The following is a 24094-nucleotide window of genomic DNA, read 5'->3' as shown; positions in this document are numbered from 1 at the left end:
GGATGCTGCATTTTATTGACAATGCATTAGCCTTGTCACGAGATCACCCTGATTCTGACCGTCTTTTTAAGATTAGGCCTGTCCTTGATCATTTTGTAGATCGTTTTTCAAAGGTCTATGTTCTAGGCAAAGAAATAGCTGGGGACGAGTCTTTGGTCCTCTTCAAGGGTCGTTTGGTTTTTAGGCAGTACATTCCTAGCAAGAGGGCACAATGTGGAATTAAATTGTATATGCTGTCTGAAAGTAGTACAGGATATGTGTATAATTTCCGTGTCTACACTGGTAGGGATTCCAGTATTGACCCCCCTGGTTGTCCTCCCACTTTTGGAGTTACTGAGAAAATTGTGTGGGAACTTGGTAGACGACTGTTCAACAAAGGTCACCTTTTGTATGTAGATAACTTTTACACTGGAGTGCAGTTGTTCAAAGAATTGTTTAGAGTGTACACTGTTGCTTGTGGCACAATACGTTGTAACCGGAAAGGCTATCCAAGGGAGCTTGTCTGTAAAAAACTTCAGTGCCTTGCAGAATGATGAGCTGCTAGCTTTGAAGTTTTCAGACAGGAGGGATGTCTACATGCTAAGTAGCATCCATGATGAGAGTACTTCCCCCGTGACTGTCTGGGGCCAGGTTGCTGAAGTGCGCAAACCTGTGTGCATTTTAGATTATAATAAGCACATGGGAGGTGTAGATAGAGTTGATCAAAGGTTGGAACCTTATACTGCTATTCGTAAGTCTTACGTTTGGTATAAGAAGTTAGCAATTCACCTCTTCCACTTAGCAACTTTTAATGCTTTTATTGTGTTTAAGGATAGGCCTCCAGAGTCAAAGATGACATTTGTGAAATTCCAGGAGTCAGTGATAGAGAGCCTTATGGTGGTGGAACAGGCCAGAGTTCCTAGAGAAGCAGTGGTGGAGGATGTGGCTAGATTGAAAGATCGAAACTTTGCTGAGCACATTCCTCCCACACCCAAAAAAGACTTTCCAGCTAAGAAATGTAGAGTGTGTTTTCGAAGAGGTATCCGGAGGGAGACTCAAATGTACTGCCCAGATTGTCCTTCAAAGCCTGGGCTGTGTGTGGGTGGTTGTTTTAAGAATTACCACACCCAGAAGAATTACTGGGAACAACCATCAGTGTAAACTCATGTCTGTTTTGTATTTTCATGTGTTCAGTTTCATGGTTAGCATTTGTCATGTACTTAGTTAGAGCTTTTGTGTTTGTAGTTTTGTAATTATTTCTAATTAGTTAGGGGTGTCATTGTTTAAAAAAAAAAAAAAGTGATGCTATTGTGTGTGGAGAGGGGCTTGGCTGAGGGTGTACATAGTGTACATATTGGCTTGCTGTTGGCTACTGCAACACACTGCCAGCCAAACACCAGTCCACACACTCCCATCAGCTGGTGTGATTGTTGTATCAGGCATGTGGGCGTATGTAAGTGATGGGCCCTTGAGTGGCGCTGTCTGTCGATGCGAGTGTTGTAATGTGCTGGGCCTGTGGCTGGCGGCGTGAATGGTCTTGTGCATGTCATGTATGAAAGGTGTGTGAATGGACTGTAAAGCGGTTGGTGCCTTGCCGTGGCTTTACAGCTCACGAGCTGTGAGTCTTGGTTCAGTCTTTTGGCCTTTCATTTATTAACAGTGCATTTCATTTTTGTAAAATCTCTTGTTAATAAAATGTGATCCACTGAACCATCACTCACCCTCGTGCCAAATCCAACAAGTTTGTGTGGTAAAAATGACAAAACCTGCTCTGCTGTAATCAGGCGTCGCAGCAAACCTGTGACACGCTAGGTGGCTCGGGTGGGACCCCGATGATGAAGCATGCCACCAACTTGGTTGGTGGGTGAGGGGTCTTTTTCACATAACCTAAGTGCGTTTCTTTTCACAATTTTAGTGTTTGGCACATCACAGACGTATGTGGACACATCAAAATGATATATTACAAAACTACCTGTGTTTGGGGGGGAGGGGGAACCTATGTTTTTGGTCCTGGGTGCGGCCATCATCTAGGGAAACCTGCCAAACCCAGACATTTTTTTAAACTAGACACCCCAAGGAGTCCAGGGAGGTGTGGCTTGCATGGATCCCCCAACATTTTCTTACCCAGACTCCTCTGCAAACCTCAAAATTTGCTTAAAAAAGCATATTTTCCTGACTTTCTTTTGTACGATCACCGCTCCAGCACAAAATTCCTACTCCCCAGCGTTCCCCTCAGTCTCCCAAGTAATGACACCTCACTTGTGTCGGTCCACAAAGCAGAGCCAGCCTAAAGATGTATAAAAGAAGAATATGTCCTTATCAACTCGCTGTGCTATCCCCTCTATCTCTACAAGTTTTTGGCCTTATTCTGTTGCAGGCACCTGGCCCACCCACACAAGTGAGGTATCATTTTTATCTGGAGACTTGGGGGAACGCTGGGTGGAAGGAAATTTGTGGCTCCTCTCAGATTCCATAACTTTCTGTCATCGAAATGTGAGGAAAATGTGTTTTTTTAGCCACATTTTGAGGTTTGCAAAGGATTCTGGGTAGCAGAACCTGGTCAGAGCCCCACAAGTCACCCCATCTTCGATTCCCCTAGGTCTCTAGTTTTGAAAAATGCACAGGTTTGGTAGGTTTCCCTAGGTGGCGGCTGAGCTAGAGGCTAAAATCTACAGGTAGGCACTTTGCAAAAAGCACCTCTGTTTTCTGTCAAAAAATGGGATGTGTCCACGCTGTGTTTTGGGGCATTTCCTGTCGCGGGCGCTAGGCCTACCCACACAAGTGAGGTATCATTTTTATCGGGAGACTTGGGGGAACGCTGGGTAGAAGGAAATTTGTGGCTCCTCTCAGATTCCAGAACTTTCTCTCACCGAAATGTGAGGAAAATTAGTTTTTTTATCTAAATTTTGAGGTTTGCAAAGGATTCTGGGTAACAGAACCTAGTTAGAGCCCCACAAGTCACCCCATCTCGGATTCCCCTAGGTCTCTAGTTTTCAAAAATGCACAGGTTTGGTAGGTTTCCCTAGGTGGAGGCTGAGCTAGAGGCCAAAATCTACAGGTAGGCACTTTACAAAAAACACCTCTGTTTTCTGTCAAAAGATCGGATGTGTCCACGTTGTGTTTTGGGGCATTTCCTGTTGCGGGCGCTATGCCTACCCACACAAGTGAGGTATCATTTTTATCGGGAGACTTGGGGGAACATAGAATAGCAAAACAAGTGTTATTGCCCCTTGTCTTTCTCTACATTTTTTCCTTCCAAATATAAGAGAGTGTGTAAAAAAGCCATCTATTTGAGAAATGCCCTGTAATTCACATGCTAGTATGGGCACCCCGGAATTCAGAGATGTGCAAATAACCACTGCTCCTCAACACCTTATCTTATGCCCATTTTGGAAATACAAAGGTTTTCTTGATAGCTATTTTTTACTCTTTATATTTCAGCAAGTGAATTGCTGTATACCCAGTATAGAATGAAAACCCACTGCAGGGTGCAGCTCATTTATTGGCTCTGGGTACCTATAGTTCTTGATGAACCTACAAGCCCTATATATCCCCGCAACCAGAAGAGTCCAGCAGATGTAACCGTATATTACTTTAAAAAATCTGACATTGCAGGAAAAAGTTACAGAGTAAAACGTAGAGAAAAATTGCAGTTTTTTTCACCTCAATTTCAATTTTTTTTTTCAGTTGTAATTTTCTGTAGGAAACCCTTGTAGGATCTACACAAATTACCCCTTGCTGAATTTAGAATTTTGTCTACTTTTCAGTTTCTGGGATCCAGCATTGGTTTCACGCCCATTTCTGTCTCTGTCTGCAAGGAGGCTGAAAGCACAAAAAATCTTAAAAATGGGGTATGTCCCAGTAAAATGCCAACATTGTGTTGAAAAATTGGGTTTTCTGATTCAAGTCTGCCTGTTCCTGAAAGCTGGGAAGCTGGTGATTTTAGCACCACAAACCCTTTGTTGATGCCATTTTCAGGGAAAAAACCACGAGCCTTCTTCTGCAGCCCCTTTTTCCAATTTTTTTGAAAAAAACGAAATTTTCACTGTATTTTGGCTCATTTCTTGGCCTCCTTCTGGGGAACCCACAAAGTCTAGGTACCTCTAGAATCCCTAGGATGTTGGAAAAAAAGGACGCATTTGGCGTGGGTAGCTTATGTGAACAAAAAGTTATGAGGGCCTAAGCCCGAACTGCCCCAAATAGCCAAAAAAAGGCTCAGCACAGGAGGGGGAAAAGGCCTGGCAGCGAAGGGGTTATACTGGGGATTGGCCACGCAAATTTCTGTTTTCCACACCGTTGTAATTTTGAGTAACGAGCCTATCAGAAGTCAAGTGAGCCTAGTCAGGAATCATTGGAGGTCACGCGGACGATCATGCCATTGCATTATATTCTCACGAGCGATGGCGGCAATGTTGCTTTGGATTAAAGGCCATTTAATTCCATGTGACCACGTTGAGGATGCTCATTTGTCAGCCCCTGTTTTTGAAGCTCTCATTGTTCTGTCACAGCAGTACCAGCTTTTCTGGTAGCAAGTAGCTCAAATGCTTGCTTTTCTGAAGGGAAAATAAAAGGGTAACTAATCTAGGTCTTTTTGTTGTGTTGATATTTTAAGAATCATTTGGCAGAGAACAGTAAGGATTTGTAATACGATGTGATTCATTCTTGAAAAAACACTTTTACACCATGAAGCTAGCTGATCCAATCACAATACCTACAATTAAGCCAGGCCTTTAAAACGTATTTGAAGGGCAACAAGTTAGTCTCTCTGTGTAATGAGACAGAAAGAGAATTCCAGAGTGTGGCGGCACATACAGAAAAATTGTGACCCCCCCCCTCCTTTTTCTTTGGTAACTTTAGGCACTGTCAAAAAGGAAAGTATGCCATGCAAGAACTTAATGAGCAAGTTGGGCATATTTTGGCACTTGCTTAGTTACGAAGGCGAGCCTATTCCATGTAGTGCCTTGAAGTCAATGCACAGAGTCTTAAATTCAATTCTGTACTTTACAGGCAGCCAGCGAGGGTGTTTCAACAAGGGCATCGCTTGTGATCTTTTGAGTGCATTAATGATTAACTGAGCTGTAGCATTTTAGATTAGCTGTAATTTATGAAGGAGTGAACTCGGATGACCCATATACAGTGAATTGAAATAGTGTAGCCTGGAGCCAATTAGAGCCACTATTACTGTTTTAATCCATCAGATGTAAAAAAAAAAAAAAAATGAAACATTTTCCTAAACTGTCTGAATAGGAAAATACCCTTGGAAAGCTCGGAGGAGAACTGAGATTTAGAAGTCAGTTTACTGTCAGTAACCACACCCAGGCTTTTTGCCAACGTTTAGGGGCGGAGGAGAGGCCCCATTTTCATAAGGCCTGTTTGAATCCACCCACAGATCGGTTTTGTTCTTGATAGCAATACTCTCTGTTTTATCAGCATTCCATTTTAATTGGCTGTTACCCATCCACTTCCAAATTTAGGCCCTGATTTATACTTTTTGGTGCAAAACTGCACTAACCGGTTTTGCACCAAACCGTTTAGCACCAGCTTGCCCCATTTCTGTGCACCAGCCGGGCACCAAATTTATGGAATGGTGCAGGCCAATGCAAAGGGTGGGCTAGCGTTAAAAAAACATGACGTTAGTCGGGTGTGGTGGTTGGTGGTATGGAAGAAGGGGGTTTTGCACCAAAAAATGACATTAGGCAGGTTAGAGTAAAAAAAAATGACTCTAACCTGCCTAGAATCATTTCCTGATGCAAAACCATGCATACCACATGACTCCAGTTTTAGGAAAGCCAGGAGTCATGCCCACCACCCCAATGGCCAGGACAGGGGACCAGGGTCCCCTGGGCATGGCCATTGCACCCAGTGCCATATAGGGGGTCCCATTTCAGGGGCCCCCAATGGCACTTAAAAAGAAAATACTTACCTGTACTTACCTTTACTTACCTGGGATAGGGTCCCCCATCCTCTGCGGTCCCTCTGGTGTGGGTGGGGGTGTCCCTGGGGCCTGGGGAGGGCACCTGTGGGCTTATTCCATGGTGTTCCACCATGGAAGTAGGCCCACAGGTCCCCTAACGCCTGCCCTGACCGAGGCGTTAAAAAATAGTGCAAAGCAAGCTTTGCACCATTTTTTGACCCCTTCTCCCTCCCGAGCACCATTTTTGCACGGGAGTATAAATATGGAGCAAAGGCCATAGAGTCATTATGTGCATGGGAATGCCTACTTTGCATCTCATTGACGCAAAGTAGGTTTCCACATCTAAAATGACTTTAACTCCATAAATTTGACGCTAGATGGGTCTAGCACCAAAGTATAAATATGGAGTTAGTTTTGCACCAAATTTGTGTCAAAAAATGACGCACATTTAGTGCAAAACAAGTATAAATATGCTCCTCAGTGCTTCAAGTTCTGCTTTTTCGGAGGGCAAAGTTTCTTCAAGATGCAGCAAAATCTGAGAAACATACACATACATAAACAATTTGCTGGGTTCACGCATGCAGTATGCCCCAGTGAACTGGGAACCTCTTAACCAAAAAGGAAGACAATGAAACCACTTGGAAAGGTCAGAGAGAAAGGAATTCATTCACTTGAATACTGCTCCTTTTAACTTTGATGCCTCAGCCTGATTCATCAAGATGTTGGAAGCCACCATGCTGAATGCAGCCGAGAGAACCTAGGGCATAAGGGAATGAGATAGCCCTTGTCATACTCCATCCTCAAGTCACACATGACTGTGAACAATGCTGATTCAGTGTTATGGCCAGGGCAAAAACCAGGTTACACAAAGTCCACATAACTGGACTTCTGAAGATGTTTTCTCAAGATGCAGGCTTCTAAAATGTTGGCACAACACAGCAACAAGGATATTGAGAAGGGTCATCTTGATAGATAGCTTCTTTGAAGGATTGAGGCACAATGCATTGTTCTGGAGAGGCATTTAGTAATGTCATAAGGGGCCCACCAATAACAATTTTTAACTGGTTCATCAGGGAAGGAGGGCAAGGGTCTGCAGAGATCCATATTTAATTCTCATAGCCAATTTAGTTTGGCACGCTGTATCTACTTCATGAAATACTGAGACGGATGTATCCTTAGGCACTTTATCAGTAGGTTCAAATTGAAAGTCTTCCTTCTTAATCCCTCATCTTATGACATCAATTTTGTCCAGAAAGAAGGTATTTAATTGATCACAGAGTTCTTTCAGGGGAGTCTGTCAGGTTTACGCAGCTTTTTTACTACAATGAGCACCTATTTCTGGTGGTTACATTGTCTGTTTAGTACACAAGCCTTGTCCCCCCAAGGTTGATCATGTGAGAGCATGAATTTTCTTATATGTTTATTAATGGTTTTCATATTAGTAATATGTGATGAACTAACATGTAAAACGAGAAAACTTTGAAAATGTCTGTTTTTCTGTTCTTGGCTGAGCAAAATTATATTCAGCTGTTGTAGTTATTTTCCATGATTCAAAGCTTTCTATAATAAATGATTTCAGGCTTGCGTAAACGTATCCACAGCTACCCCTAGTGGGTTGCGGTGTCATGTCTTACAAGGTCACATATTAACCAAGTGTTGCATAAGTTGAAATGTTTTATTATTTGAGAATGTTACTAATATCATCCTCGAGGATGGAAGTAAAAGTAACAGAGAAAGTTTCCTCCTTAGAACAAGATATGCGAGAGGCAGATGAGACAATGGAGTTACAGACGAGACGGAAGGAGAGTGTATCTACCGAAAGAAAATGTTATAGATAGCATAGGTTTGTCAAGTTTAGGTCATCAATTTAGTTGTCGCTTGGCTGAAATGAAAACACCCCATAGACTGACCAATCAGGAGTTGATTAGATTTTGGTATACCAACCTGTGTAGAATGATTAAGAGAGAGTTCATTGGTGAGTTTGTTCGTTCCGGACTCATTGTTCTTCAAGAGCAGACACGTTTCGAGAATAGCTGTCGTTAGGCCCAAACTGCTAATGAGATAGCTGATGGTGTCCTCAAGTGGAGGCTGATCATTTGCTGTTACTATTTTTGTGGTAATGTATGTTATTTAATGTGAGTTGTGTCTCTCTTGCTTTCCAGGTACCAACTGCAACTAATGATTATATTGCTGCACATTATTATTTTTTTATATGACATAATCAAGTTAAGAGTTTTTCTAAGTTTGTGTTTCTAAATTCTTTTCACATGAAGCCCAACATGTAATGCTAATCTGTGGTTAGTCAGGGAAATAATCATCTATCACTTATGATCTGGTTTGAAATCATTTGATGCTGAACTAATGCATTCTGCACCATTATTACCAGTTTTTGTATTATTAATAAGTGTGATTCTTCTGGAGATAATTTGTTTAACGGTATTAATCAAATTGAGATATATACATCAATTTAATGAGACGCTATTGATCTTATATGCTTATCATTTGTGTTTGAGAATTATCTTTGTGACCTAAGCATTGCTAATATATGCAAATAAATCTATGAACTCTTGTTACCAAATTGGTTTGATTATTGACTGAAGCTTTATAATATTGAGTGTTATTAATTTGTTATTGATTTATTGGTTCTCACAATTCCCATTGGTGACATCCCCTCAAACCTGTGTCGCTTCGATCCATCGTCCTCTAGCGCAGGATCCATTATTCGGTTTTGGTAATAGTTAGGATCTCATGGCGCGCTCGCAATCATGAAACACAATTTATAGTTAGCTTTAGTTAAGTCTTCATAGTTTCAACTCCATTGTCATTCTAGGCAACACAGTGTATAATTAGCGTTGATTTGCTCAGGGGTAAACTAGTGGGCCGGGTTATCCCTATCGATAATTTAGAGCTTAATTAGAGGAGCATGTTTACTAGAACACTCATTCTATCAATAGAAAAATGTTAATTTAAGGGCTCTGACTGAACTAAATGGTACATACAATGATTCTAGCAGTATTTGCTTGACTGCATCCAACTTCAATTTGTCCCATTGTTGAACCGTCATGAACTGTTGGTTATTCAAGTTTGCAAACCTGGTTGGGTAATGAAAATTGATTGAAATAATTCTTGAACCAGATGCAAGGGTTTACTTGTAATTCAGTCTGTGAGGTGTTACAGAACCACAATAAGTCCTAAATATGGTGTTGAATATGCATTGCTTTGTGAATATGTTGAGTGATGTGAAGGAACAGCATTAAATCCATAGACTCACTATGTTAACTGGCAGCCTTTAAGTCCTTCATGCAATAGATTAAATCCCTGATGATGATAAAATGGGAATAACAGGGAACCCACTAGTCCCCAAAACGTCAATAGGAACAGTAACATCTTGGGGATTTTGGGAGCCCTAGGCCAAACGTACTTTGGGGGCCCAGTTTGGAACAGCTTTGAATTTATGATCCAGCCCAGCGTTTTTATGCCTTCGGTGCTCAGGTCACTGACTGTGCACAGGCACACTCGTCCAAATTCTAAATGTGTTTACATCTTACATTCAGGGACTGTGATGTGTGTTTTCAATACTGTACCATAGCAGCAGCTCACTAATATTACTGCAGATAATCTGTGACAGTGACACCCTCCTACTTCTCAGATGTGAGGACCTGATTTGATCTCAAAGAAATATTTTTAATGGGTGGTGCATGCAACATAAGCACATTTCCCTCAAAAATATCTGTACAAGACTCTCAAACATCACCCAAATTAGAGGAAAACCGTATTTAAAACAGTCTGTTTAAGAATTATTCAGGGTCATCAGGGCAAGACTCAGGGGTCCCCTGAAAGGTGGGGGCCATGGGCAAGAGACCACTTTGCCCACGCCATAAAACGTCTCTGAATAGGAATGTAATAATTTAATCAGGTGGGTGACAGGCTAAGCTAATATTTCTTGCGCTGTTGTTATTTTTCAATTGTATCAGGTGCATATCAATATTATTAATAGGTTCCCCTAGAGGGGCTGAGACTCAAAGTCTGTTGTTTAAGACTGTTGACATCCTCCCTCCTTTTGGATGAGTTCATGTTGCAGTTTAACAGGTAACATCCTGCAGGAAGGGTGGCTTGAATAGTAGGGAGTAATGTATCTCATAGCCAAGTTTCAGAGAGCAACAAAATATCTAAATTGTAATTTGTCAAAAGGTCAAGTACTTCCGGCTTATGTTTCACCAGTGACCAAGTGTTCACGTATGCTACCTGAATGCTCATAGACTCCACTGTACTCTTTATTTTAATAAAATGTAGTAACCATGTATACGGCTGATGATTAGAATATCATTCAACCTCAAAGTGTTCTAAGTGTCTTAATGGATTGAAAAATTAATTACATCATGCATGGCACAGCAATTGGTACCAGTAGAATCTGCAAGTTGACCAGCATAGTGGCTGGCTCCTGCTACATTCCCCAGCCTATCTTGCCAAAATGTAATAATCTCATCAGGTCAGCTCACATGAGTAGCAATGAAAATAGCAGGCTTAAGACCAGGTAATATGAAAAAGAAAAGGTCAGGGGTCGTATTGAAACCTTTTTTGTATTAAAAGCTACTTATGTTGAGGAAAATCATTCAGAGCTACTAATAATATTAGAATTATAATACTGTCCACATCAGACAAGTTTACATGTTTGTTTTAAATATAACCTTTTCAGTTTTTGTAGGCTGGGCTACACACAGAGAGCTACTTATGGTTAGCTCGAGAGCTACTAGTAGCTCCTGAGCTACTCCTTGGAGACCCCTGATATATGCAGTGCACTTTCCATGGTGCACTTTTCAAAAGGTGCGCCGGGCCCAAACAGGAAAAGTGTGCCATATTATGCAGAATGGGCTGCCGCCAGGGCACCCGCAAACTGGTACTGACCTGTGGGAAGTGCATTCAAGTGAAATACACAGAGACTTATTCAAAATTGCTCTGTGTTTCACAGTGCAGGCGGCAACCCTTCTTGCAAGCAGATGCAGTGAGTAACTATACCCACCTGCAGGAGGATGTCTAGGTGGTCCATGGGACCCCCTTTCTCTCTCCCAGAGGGCTACCTTTAGGAGGCTCACTGAAAGTGCTCCAAATTTTTGTGGTGCACTTTCAGTGTGTCTCTTAAAGGCATGTTTGCCTCTGTGCCCACATTGGTAAAGCAGCGCAGAGGCAAAGTGATTCCTTTATTTTCATGGGCCACGCCCCCAAGCAAATGAGGGAATCCCCTCTCATGATAGCACTGGGGCTGCATGTACACTAGTGCTATCAGTACTACAGATGGGGCTGCACAAGTGTCTGCGGCCCCTTCTGTAATATAATTGTGTCCAGGGGGCACACAAAGTGGGCCCACACACCTGTTGCACACCGGGGGGTGCAATGTATAGTACTCCCTCAAGAGGCAATCATTCTTAATCTATACTCCAAGAACCTGGAAACAAATCCAACCAAAGGTCAGACCCATCTCATCTCTTTAGAGGTTCAGAAAGGAACTAATGGCACATCACTAAAAGAAGTACACTATCAACCATCAATTAGGATTCTCACAGCTCCCCATGCCAAATGATATTCTCCTGACTGTGTATTTCATTCTGAATTCTTCCTAAAGCTACTAATTTACCAGAAGCTGCAGATAGACTCAATATTCTACCAAACTGCATGTGGTAAAACTATGTAGTAACACGGTGACCAATATGTGCGATAGAAGCCCATTCATGGAGTATGTTTCCAGACTTGTGTATGGAAGTTATACACTGAATAAATCCATTCCAGGTTTTACTGCCTCTCAAAATCTATGCAGCTTGACTAACTGCATCCTTGGGTACTGTTAAGAGTGGTAGACAGGATCATAGGCAGACCACAAAAGTGCCTGCTAGTTTAATAATTGCCTGGTGGTTGTCTTGTGGTGGTGACTACACCACTGATACTTGACCTTGCACTCCCTGTAGCATTACTAGCTATTGCACTGTATATAGTATTATTCTGTACCAGAAATACCCTCAATTCTGCCTCACCTATAAATAAATCGTCCTTTTCTAAAACATTAGGAAACATTTTACATTAGCCCCACCACTCCTCTCCTACCCAGTCTCCTGTCCCTCCTATACAATGAAGAATTATGGGCCAGGTGTACAAAGCATTTTTCCAGTCGCAAACGGCACGTTTTGCAGATTTGGGCCATTTGTGACTAGAAAAAAGCTTTTTCTAACCTACAAATGTGATTCAGTAACTTGTTACCAAATCACATTTTGCAGTTGCTATTCAGTATTTGTAAGGGGCGTTTTAGGACGTCCCTTCCAAATACTAAATCAGTATGGTATGTATTACTGTTTTGTGATCAAATTCCAGTTGCAAAACAGCAATATTTTACCCCCAATTTAAAACTGGTGGTAACCCATACGCAAAGCGAAAGGAGTCCCTTTGGGGATCCCTTTCCCTTTGAGAATTAAAAAAAAATATTTTTAAGACCACTATCTACTCTTAAGAGCAAATCACCATTTAAGATTGATTTTGTGCAGGAAGGTGTTCCTTCCAGCACAAAAACCAATCTCCCCCTCAACGCAGCCATCCTTGCACTATGGTGCAATGGTTGCTGCGTTGGTGCACCGCAGCAAATTTAGCGCAGGTGCAGGAGGAAACACAGGGATGCAGACAAACACAATCAACAAGCATACTAACTCAATTACGCACCAATAATTTGTCAATGATGCAGCAGTTTCCCTGTAAATTTTCATATATATGTGTGTGTGTGTATGTATATATATCTTTAGTTGATGAATCTATTATTTCTGTGTGATCTATCACTTTTCATAGCAAATACTTAAATGGGTGAGTAAGGTGCAGATCCAACATATTGTCAAAACAGCTTATAAAGTTTGATGTGCATCTTTAGCTTTATTCGAATGCTGCATGATTTGGACACTAATACTCTGATGAGGCATTTCAAGGCATACAGAAACAAGGTGCACTCTCTTTAAGTCCCTGTTCTAATTTCAAGCACAAGAGAAAGAAAAAACTAACATCCGGCAATGCAAGCAGACATATTTCTCCACCGCCCATCTTCCACTTCGTGTGCAGTTTTGCTCTGTATATATTTGCACTCCAGACTTGTGTTCAATGTGAATGAGTAAGGGAGAAGAATTCTAATGTATATCACTATGAAATGAACATGCTTAAAGATCTGCCAAGTTGCACAAATCTAATACATAGCTATGGAATGATCCTGCTTAGCGATCTGCCAAGTTGAAGAGAATTAGACAATGTGGTCGAAAAGGGAAGATAGGATGAGAGCTCACTTCTATTGCTGTTAAAATGTACATCTTTGCAACTAAGTAATTTTTTGTATGTATGTTTTTCTCAATAGCTTCTGGTTCTAAACTCAATATTTGTTATAGTAGCAACAATCGACCGAGACAATCACACACACACTCGTTGTAAGCCCATCTCTTTTGCCCATGTTAAAGAGTTTGCTAATTAAACAAATTTCTTGATTAGTTATAGAATACCTAAGTCTACATGTCAATCTTATTCCTTCTTTCAATATATTGTGTATTTGAATTAATAATGACTTTTCAGCAGAACACCACAGCATCGCATGATTGCATTAAATTACTAAAAGCGAGTAAACCAATCTGGTTCTGGAATGCTCGACTATTTGCAAAGTAAGAGGAAGACCTAACAAGTTATTTCAATAGGAGAGGTGCTAGTTTGCGCCAGATTGATCCCGCTCCAGTTTTATTTGTCTTGACACTCTGGATGAACATATATGTGGGTTGTGCTGCTGAAGGTTAAAGAGCAGGCAGAGATAAACAGCAAATGATTCTGCACCTTAACTGTGTCTGCCCATTCCTCCCAAGCCCCAGGGCTCTCTCCTGCCACCCCCACCCCCCGACAGAGCATATAGAGGCAAGCTGGGAGGTCACCTTCCACTATGATTAGTTTATTGAGAATTTGTCTCTGCAACGGCTTGTTGCACTATATGTTACATATTCTCATCCAGAGGTAACCCATTGTCTGCAGGAGTAGCCAACAGAAGAGGGACTCAGTAGAGAGAGAAAGACCAATTATTATGAATTGAAAACTCCATAAAACATTAATTGTTTCATGCCACTGCTAAGTCACATATTTTGCTTTCATACTCATTTGACATGAGGTTTTCTGCTCCTCACTAACTCCCTACGCATCCATAAATGTAGCACTCTGTTTTTCTCCCATTTATCTTCCCCTGTATGTAAAGGTATATGCCCCAAACAGCATTATCATGAACAAAGTAACTGTGTGCATGCAAAGAGCAATGTCTGACTTATCATTAGACCCTGCCTTTCTCTGACTGGCAGAAATAACAACATAGCATTCATAGATCTTCTGCTCAGCACAGTTGTTCTACAAAACTGTCATGCCTTCTTCATGAAGACCTCAATGGTGGCAGAGGTCCTTGAACCCGGTCCAAGACACATCAATTTAAATTCTTTCAACAGTGATCTAAAGTGTTGCTATAAAAGGCAAATACGAGCTACTTCTGGTAGTAAAGGGCATTTCAGAGGAAGAAAGAATGAAGATCTGAGAACTTCCTTATGATTAATTTGCATCAAAATTGTAGAAGAGTAAGTTTTATGGTTCAATCCACTCAATACTGCAGCAGGGTGAGCTTTGTGTTTCGGCCTCCTCAATACTATAGAAGAGTGAGATTCGAATGCATAGCTTATTAAATTAACTCAAGAAGGAAAGCAGGGAAGAGGTTCAAGTCAAGGGAGGACCTACAAATTTTAATTGGTTGTTTATTTGTACATGTCTGTGTTCTTTTTCACGTGTCCCCATGCATTTGCTTTGTCCTGATGAGACCCCTGCATAGGCTAAAGGGCCAAAACGTTGTTGACTGTGCTCAGAACAGACCTAAAATTTGACTCTTTGAATCTAATGGGGTCACAAGCATGGACTTGAATTATCTTAGGTCATTTTGACTGTTTTTGGAAAGCTTTTTCATGTTGTAATGTATTATTGTATGTGTCATTTGAATATTATAGGTTCCACAGTTGTTTTGGGGCTTTTTCATAATCATATATGAACCTTGCACAAATATATTGGTGATCCTATTCTGTGTACTGTCGCATGACTGTGAATGACTCTGCTGTTGGGCTTTATGTATTCCACCCAGAAAGTCATATAATAGGGATTAGGTGGGGACAGGATGGGCCATCCTGCCAAAATGGCTAGGGGCAAAGCTGTTCCCTGTCCCACTTGTCATTCAAAAGGGCTTGCCTCAGCACACACAAAGGAACCTGATGCTAGATTTTTGTCATCTCAGATTTCTTTTGAGCCTTCAGAGGAGAAGGCAAAAACTTTCAAGAACCAGATATGGGAGTAGTATACGGAAGCTCCCACTTCAAAGGCTGGCACCAGAAATAAATATTCAACCCTCAAAACACCTCTTCAGAACACTCTTGGACCTGTGGCATTACAGAAGAAGGACTGCTTTGTTTCCCACAGGACTGCCCTGTCACTTCCGGCCTGCCTTGCTCCCCAGAGGATTGCCCTGCTGCTACAAGAGGGCTCCCCTGCTGCTTGAGGATTATATTCACCCCCAGAGGGCTGCCCTGATCTCTGAGGAGGAACAATGCACCTTCTCCCTTCATCCCACGCTATATCAGTGAATCCAAGGGTCAGTTGGCTGACATCCTGTCTGAGCTACAAGGACACTCAACCTCGAGGCCTCCCGGCAACTGCCCAGTTGACCTGCTACACTAGACCTGCTTAAACCCGCAACTGCACCTGCTTGATCCCTGCTGGCCTCTGCTCAAGTGAGTTCCCGAATCCCAAGAGGTGGTCCCCAGTCCTGTACCCTTGACTGGCATCAGCTGAGCACCCCCACTGAAGAAGAGTGACATCCTGAAGATTTTGCCTTTTTGTGACCACAAACAGGCCCATTTGTGCAAATACTCTGCTGCTCGTTATGACCATCAAACGCAAAGCTACTTCGTGCTACAGTGATTGCCAGCAATGCCCAGCAACACAAGATCTGCACTTTGCGCTACAGCAACAACAGCCCACCGTGATTGCCAGTGTGAAGCTCTAGCAACACCACCCACACCACCCAATTGGCTAGTCGCCCTTGAGTGACAGCCTATCTACTCTTTGTGCTGGAGCAATGACCATCCTCAATGCATTCCCTGCTACTCACGGCCTCCTCCACCAAAAGTGGAACTCTTTGCGCCGGAATGTGCGAAGGTAACCTTTTCATCTGGACTAACCTTGTGTCTGTATCTGCCTCATGCTCCATCCTGAACTTGTAACTTTCCCCTGGTCTAGCATGACTACATGCCCACAAGTGGCACTTTGTGATTTTTAGGCACTATAAAAACCTACATTTTTGAAATATAATATCTCCTGTTTTACTGATTGGATTTTTGTTGTTCTGCTATCAGTGTACTTATTCTAATATACTCTATTTTTCTAAAGTTTTCTTGTGTTGTGCTTTCACTTTATTGCTGTTTGTATGCTGCATAAATATTTTACATTTTAGCTCTAAATTAAGCTTGACTTTGTGCCAATCTACCAGTGGGTTAAGCATAGCTTACATTAGTGACTTTTGTGCCCCACCCAGAGAAGGATTGTGGTTGTGGCATGATTGGGCCCTTCATCTCTTCTCAACCAATAACACAATTTCTTACAAGCACATATTATTGTGCTGCATCCAAAGAATACAAAAACAATATCCAGGAACCAGTTCAGTCCTCAAAACCTCATGTAGATGTTTCCTTTTTTTGAATTCCAAACCCTACCCAAATAATGGATGTGAAGCAATGGACACAGGCAAAGACTGATAAAGATGAAGATACCTTCAAATCAAGCAGACCGATGCTTTCACTCCTTCACCTCATCCCTTGTTTTCACTTCCTAACTGTTCACTGTTTCCAACCCCTCAGCACTTGTCCTGCCTCTACAAAACTGTTGCCTTAATATTGTATTTTTATTGCTTAAATACAGAGGTATAAAAAATCTCGACCTGGTATCCCTCTTCCAACTTCCAACTCACAGCTACCAGTCTTATTTTATCACTTGACTTTCTTAGGCTACCTAATTTAGCTTGGGTTTATGTATTTCTGTGCAAAAATATGCAATTAGATTTTGAAAAGTAGACTTTCCACTGCCAGCTGTTTTTGATGATGACTAAGAGTAGAATTGGTCAAAATAAAGAAAGTTTTGCAGCCTGTAATAAGGTGTTCTTCATGTAATCCACTGATTCTAGATCTCTGTTTGAACAAAGGCAAAGAAACACTGATTACACTGCATAACATAAAGACGGTGACAGTAGTGATGGCTGGACAACCAATACTGAGGTCCACGGTGTAAGTGGAGAGTAGACACAACAAACATGAAGATGAGGAAAAGAGTCTTACCCACAATAATTAGAGATCTAACCTTCACTCATTTTCTAGACATAATGTAATGCCATGTGTGTAATGCCATGTAATCAGTGTGTCTTTTTTGTCTTCTGTCATATATAGGTCCAGAATCAGTGGATTACAACGAAGACCATACTACTATGGTTTGTGCAACTTTCTTTAGTTCCCCCAATTCTACTCTTGAGAGTGACACTAGCAGAGAGCATTATGGTCCTGAAGAATGCCTCCACACCTCTGCTTAAAGGTGATCATGTAGGCAGAAACATGTTTGTCCCTCCCATACCCGATTGACTTAACCCCCAAAATATCTATTTTTTTATCACCTACCCACTGGGGTCAAGACTAAAATGTAGTAGACACCGGGAGGGAGTTTTTGCAGCAATATTCTGCAGTTTGAATTTTTTCTTATACTCACACCACCACCATAGAGATTCCCCTCATATTTTGCCATCTACTCCAAAAGCTTCCCTCTCAAGAGGGTTATAGCCCACACCGACACCCTAGTTGGAGCCAGTGTGAGGAGAAGCTCTATGATGATGCATGTCACCATTGGGTGGGTGAAGGCCTTTGTCCATTAATATATTTGGACCAACATACCTCAGGAATACATTCTAATTTATGACAGTCAACTGGAAGTATCTAATACTGCATTGTTATGATTAAGTGGCATACTCTACAATCATCTTTCCCTCCTTATTCTCTTGTTTTATTGAAAATTAGTGTGTTCTTCATTTTAGGTACCTTTTCCTCAAGGGGAACTAGTGTTAATATATACAGCTTCCTCACGTTTTCTCAAACACAGCCATCTCCCAATTCTCAGCAAACACAGATAGATTTAAGGCCTGCAGAGATTCTTATATCTCTTTAAGCAATCAAGATTTAATATATATTCCTAAGGAAAAAGGTCATCATGACATCCATATTCATTGCATCAAAGATTCTTGGGGAAAATGTTATTCTACCTTGTAGCCTCATTCTGCAGTGCAGATCTATCATACATTTTGCTGTTAGTAACAGGGACATTCTCTAATTCATCAACTTTAAAAAGTCTTGGTTTTCCCTTCGCTGTACTACAGGGTAGTGCTTGCCTTTATGGGTCATTTCGGTTACTGAAGGAAAATGAGGTTGCCTCAATAAAATGTCAGATGTTCCACCACTGTGCTACTGGTACAGTGTAAGACAGGCTGGGTGATGAATGGGTATGTTTTATTTTGGCAATCAGTTTATGTGTGCTTACTCTGGTTGTGTTTCCCTTAGGCGCAGGGGATTGCTCTGTACATTTCTTCCTGTCTTTGTAGAAGAGTCCATTGCTTTCCACTACAAGAACCTTGATATCATTGGTGTTCTCTCTTGAGGATCACTCTGTTGGCAGTTAATCTGAAGACAAGAGTTTGCAAAATGTGCTACGCTTTACTCTTTATTAAAGTTACTTCTCCTTAATGCAGGCTCTGGTACAGTCATTTGAGAAAGTGCTACATTCAACATTCAAAATAATAACTAGATTCAATACTAAAATTGTATGTTAAATTGAAAGAATACATTTGAAAAAGGCAGCCTTGCCACACACTTTAATTAAAGTTGTTCTGGTCTATTAGGAGTGACTGTTTCACAGAGTTTGAGGGGTAGATTTACTTTTCCTTCACGCAACGCAATGCAGCAAGGCAACTTGCTGGACTGTGTTGCATTGTGTGAAAGGGAGAGGGCAGAAATGCTCCATACTTACAAAAATATGGAACATTTTTGTTGTCTGCTTGCACTGGCACACTACATGCTTCCTAGCGCCAACACAGGCACCCTAGTGCCATAGTGCAAAGACGTCTGTGTTATGGGCAGGATTGTTTTTGTGCAGAAAGAGACACCAACCTGCAAAAAATAAAAACCTTAGAGGCATATTTCTGAATGCAGCACACATGGCAAGAGGAATTTACGACGAAATATAAAGATCTTCTCTTCATTACACCTCTGTGGGATAGGTGCACCATGTTGAGGCAAACCCAGCTTTACAGTTCTTTGTTAATCTGTGTTTGCATCAAAATACATGGCTGGATGCAAGGGAACTCCCAAGCGCCAACCATGTAATGCCTTCGTGATGCAAAGAAACACATGGCAGCACTGTGTGCTGCGTTGCATCACTTTGTATTTACTAAACCACGCAAAGCTAAGCAAAAGGGCTTTGCATGGCTTAGTAAATCCTAGTTCAGGACTTGAGTTGCCTTGCAGTGACTTGCTTCGCACAAGGACAAGTCCTTAGTAAATCTGCCCCTGTTTAACTACAGATACCACACTCATATTTCAGGCCCTATTTACAAACAATTTGTGTGTGGTTGCATCACCTTTTTGGCACAGCGACGATGGAAAATGACAGTCGAGATTTAAAAAACCATGTCAGGGCCGATTTGCATTACCTTGCGTGACTCTATAAAAAAAGGTAATACCATGCAGCACCACGCACTGCATAGCGTTTCACTGTGCCGGGAAGGCTTTAAATTGGTGAGCATGGGCTTTCCCAGCCAGCCACCTATTTACTTTGATGCAAACCCAGATTTACTAAAGGCAGGAAATCTGGGTCTGACCCAAAATCTTGCACTGTCCCAGAGAGACCAAACCAGGAGAAATCTTCATTTATTCTCATTACTTCCTCTTTGCATGTGTGCTGCATTATGTAGCTCACATAAAAAGAGCAATATTTTTATCTCAACAACACACACGTCTTCTATGCTGCATAACCTGGATCTGCCAAAGAGTGAAGAGTTCTGTAAAGTGTTTGTTATAAGTTTCTCCACTTAAACTTAGGGCCTGATCCACAAAGGTAAACTTAGACCCGAAAGCTAAGGAACATATTTACTAAATTAACATGCAAGGCAGAGCAGCACGTCACCTTGCTGCACTGCGCTGTATGATAGGGAAAGGGCAGTAATGAACCGTATTTAACAATACATAGTGCATTCCTGAAATTTTCCAGCACTGGTGCACCTTTGCCTGCCCTGCGCCAACGAAGGCACCCTTGCACCATGATGCAAGGATGCCTGCATTGTAAGCAGGATTGCTTTGTGCAGAAGGGGGCAACTTCCTGCACAAAAACAATTCCGTGTGGCATTTTCCTCTGTTTATGTATCCTGCAGAATGCAGCACACATAGAAAGATGAAAAACTTGGAGAAAGAAATATGTTTCTCCTCATTACCCCTCACCTGAGAGGGTGTAGCAATTTTAGCACATTCCAAGTCTATCACTTATGGTACATCTGGGAATGAGTCAAAATCCATGGTGTTGTGTGGGAACACCCAAACACAACCCATGGAACGCCTTCTTAGGGCAGAGTGACACAATGCAGCGATTTGCACTGCGTTGAGTCACACCAGATTTATCAAGCCACTCAGGACAATGGAAGGTCACCTTGAGTGGCTTGATAAATCGTACTTCAAGGATTGCGTTGCTTTTTCACCCCATAGCGTGGTGCAAAAGCAATGCAACCCTTTCATAAATATGGCCCTCCGTTTAGACCTGAAGTCTACATTTAGAATTTAGATCTAAAATTAGACTTCAGGTCTAAACTTTGACTTCAGGTATAAGTTTACCTTTGTGAATTTGGCTCTCACTCTCTCTTTTTATATGATATTTCTTATGAATCTCCTTACATGAATTGGTGCAGCCGCTTGTCCATGTGTCTGCATGTCTGGCTCTCTACTTTTCTTCTTTCCTGCCGCCTATCTCTCTACTTGCTTGTTTCATTTTACAACAAATAAGGAGTAAGACAAGCTTTAGATGAATTTGCTGTTACCGCCAAATAGAAAAGTCATGACAACATTTTGGACGGATTACATAAAAAGAGGTGTATGGTTCATTTCATTTATTGTAGGCTGCACATTGGCTAGTAACACGTAGAACAAAGCTTCCAATTGTATTGTGTAAACACAAATCATGTGTTCATTCACCAAAAAATCTTTGCAGGCTTCTGTCAGTCAATGGCAGTGGTGAGCGAGTAACAGTTCAGCAGACAAGAGAGCGGCACCACACAGGTAGGTTTCCAGCTCCTCCACTAATGGCAGGCAGCAATCATTTCACCAAAAGCTGAAGTCCAGGTCACTTACCATCGATCAAAACATCCATCCAACTACTCCTCGGCTATTCACTATGATTGCAGGATAACTGCAGCCTTTTTGAAACTAAAACAATTTTTGTCTTATATTGGCACAATAGCCTCACTTATGTGCAAACAATTGTCTTGAAGTTTCGAAAAGAAAGTGAGCTCTAGACAATAATAAGTCTTCTCTCGCCATTTTCTGTCTGCTGCTCGATGCCGCTGCATTCGCTTGCTGTGCGTACTTGACACCGGTCCTGGTGGTGTAAGCATCGCACAGAGTGCCCGGGCATTTAAGACGGACAGGCAAAGACTCCCCGCACTAAAGGTGCCCCCGACCCATCACATAAAGACTCGGGCATGCCAAAATGCTAGCTACATCCACGGTGATCAGCACTTTATAGAAACACCTAAATAAATAAATAAGGCCTTGTTTTTAAACGCTGCGTATTTAAGGGCACGTCCTCCTGTTTCCTCAGGGGTTCTCAATACATCGAGAAAAAGAAAACACAACTAGAATAAAGCCTGAGCATGATCGGGGCATTAATGCACCACTTTTAGTTTTAGCTTTCGCTGTATAATTGGTTATTGATCAAATTAATAACACTTTGCTAGTGAGTTTTAATCAGGGAAATCCTGTTTAAAGGACCATGGGACCACATGTACAAATATTTGGAATTGGGAATCGCAATTCCAAATGTAAGAAACTCCATTGAGTTTCTTTTGCGATTCCCAGTGGCTCACAAATAGACCTGCCTCATTAATATTAATTGCAAAAATCACAGGGATGGTGGCCTGCTGGTGTCAGAAGACCACCATGTCTGTGATTGCTTTTAAATGAAGCAATCTTTTTTTTTTTAAACGCAGCCCATTTTCCTTAAAAGAAAAGAGGCTGTGTTTAAAAAGAAAAAAAAATTCAGTTTCATTTTTTAAGAGCAGGCAGTAGTCCATGGGACCACTGCCTGCTCTTAAAAACCGTTTATGCATGCATTCAGAAAGGGGAACGGGTCCCTTAGGGACCCCATTTAGGGACCCCTTTCCCTTTGCGAATGGGGTAGCACCAATTTGAAACAAGTTACCGAATCGCAGTTTGGGCTTTGTAGATCCCAAAAAGCATTTTTCTAGTCGCAAACAGGCCGATTCTGCAAATCGACCCGTTTGCGACTTGAAAAATGCTTTATACGTGCCCCCATTTTTACTAGTGTTATATTCAAGAGAGAAGCCCACTCCTAAGCTCTTTTAGTATCTATTTAAAGCAATAAATGACATATGATTGTCGCTGTCAGCCCACAAAGTGTAATGTTGAGGTACTTTCAAGAAAAAAGAGACAAGTTGAAATCCGAAATCTATCTAGACACTAGGTATACGAAGCTATCTGTTGAATCACTGCATCCCATGCTCACACTTGTGGCATTTTCAGAACGGATTCAGGCTTAAACTGGTTAGCTAATGCGCTGGTCTGTAGCCAAGACACGACAGTTTATGCACAATAGCACCGACTAGAAAAACCTTAGGGGCATATTTATACTCCGTTTGCGCCGAATTTGCGTCGTTTTTTTCGACGCAAATTCGACGCAAAACTAACTCCATATTTATACTTTGGCGTTAGACGCGTCTAGCGCCAAAGTTCATGGAGTTAGCGTCATTTTTTTACGTGAACACCTTCCTTGCGTTAATGATATGCAAGGTAGGCGTTCCCGTCTTAAAAAATGACTGCGATGCATATGCGTCGTATTTATACTCCCGGGCAAAAATGACGCCCGGGAGTGGGCGGGACTAAAAAACCCGCATTTGCGCCGGATTTTAGCGCCTGGGTCAGGGCAGGCGTTAAGGGACCTGTGGGCTCAGAATGAGCCCAGAGGTGCCCTCCCAAGCCCCCAGGGATACCCCCTGCCACCCTTGCCCACCCCAGGAGGACACCCAAGGCTGGAGGGACCCATCCCAGGGAAGAAAAGGTAAGTTGTGGTAAGTATTTTTTTTTTTTTTTGTGGCATAGGGGGGCCTGATTTGTGCCCCCCTACATGCCACTATGCCCAATGACCATGCCCAGGGGACAGAAGTCCCCTGGGCATGGCCATTGGGCAAGGGGGCATGACTCCTGTCTTTGCTAAGACAGGAGTCATGTTAATGGCGTCTGGGCGCCAAACAAAAATGGCGCAAATCGGGTTAAGACGATTTTTTTGCCTCAGCCTGACTTGCCCCATTTTTGGACGCCCAAACGCCATTTTTCCCTACGCCAGCGCTGCCTGGTGTACGTGGTTTTTTTTCACGCACACCAGGCAGTGCCGGTCGGCTAACGCCGGCTAACGCCATTCAATAAATACGGCGCCCGCATGGTGCTTCAGAATGGCGTTAGCCGGCGCTAATTTTTTGGGTGCAAAACTGCGTTAGCGCAGTTTTGCGTCAAAAAGTATAAATATGGCCCTTAGTACACCAGGGTCAAAGCATGTGCAAATAGGTGCAAACGCCCGTTGCACCTCACGGGCATTTATGCAATGCAAACCACATTCTGTACATCAGAAAACTCGACACATTTCTGCTGCCCTTTCTGTAAATGTGCCTTTTATGTTAGTGAAACAATTTCATACAAAAGCCAAAACTAGTGTCTTTATCAAACCGTGCCCTCTGTCCTTTACCATAAGTTAAATGAATACAGGATTGGGAAACGTGAGGGTAAGAACCTGTCATCATTTGCCTGGTATAGTATA

The 24094-nt window shown here is 42.0% G+C and overlaps 1 protein-coding gene across 1 annotated transcript in view; it reads right to left on the bottom strand.

The window, feature by feature from the left end:
- FREM1 (FRAS1 related extracellular matrix 1) overlaps window positions 1-24094 on the bottom strand; it is a 684067-nt gene that overhangs the window by 597423 nt on the left and 62550 nt on the right. The window lies entirely within an intron of this gene.

The sequence above is a fragment of the Pleurodeles waltl genome, chromosome 1_2 (assembly GCF_031143425.1).
Source record: "Pleurodeles waltl isolate 20211129_DDA chromosome 1_2, aPleWal1.hap1.20221129, whole genome shotgun sequence".
Lineage (NCBI taxonomy): Eukaryota > Metazoa > Chordata > Amphibia > Caudata > Salamandridae > Pleurodeles > Pleurodeles waltl.
Note: the sequence above shows the minus strand (reverse complement) of the source record. Positions and strands in the feature narration are given on the sequence as shown.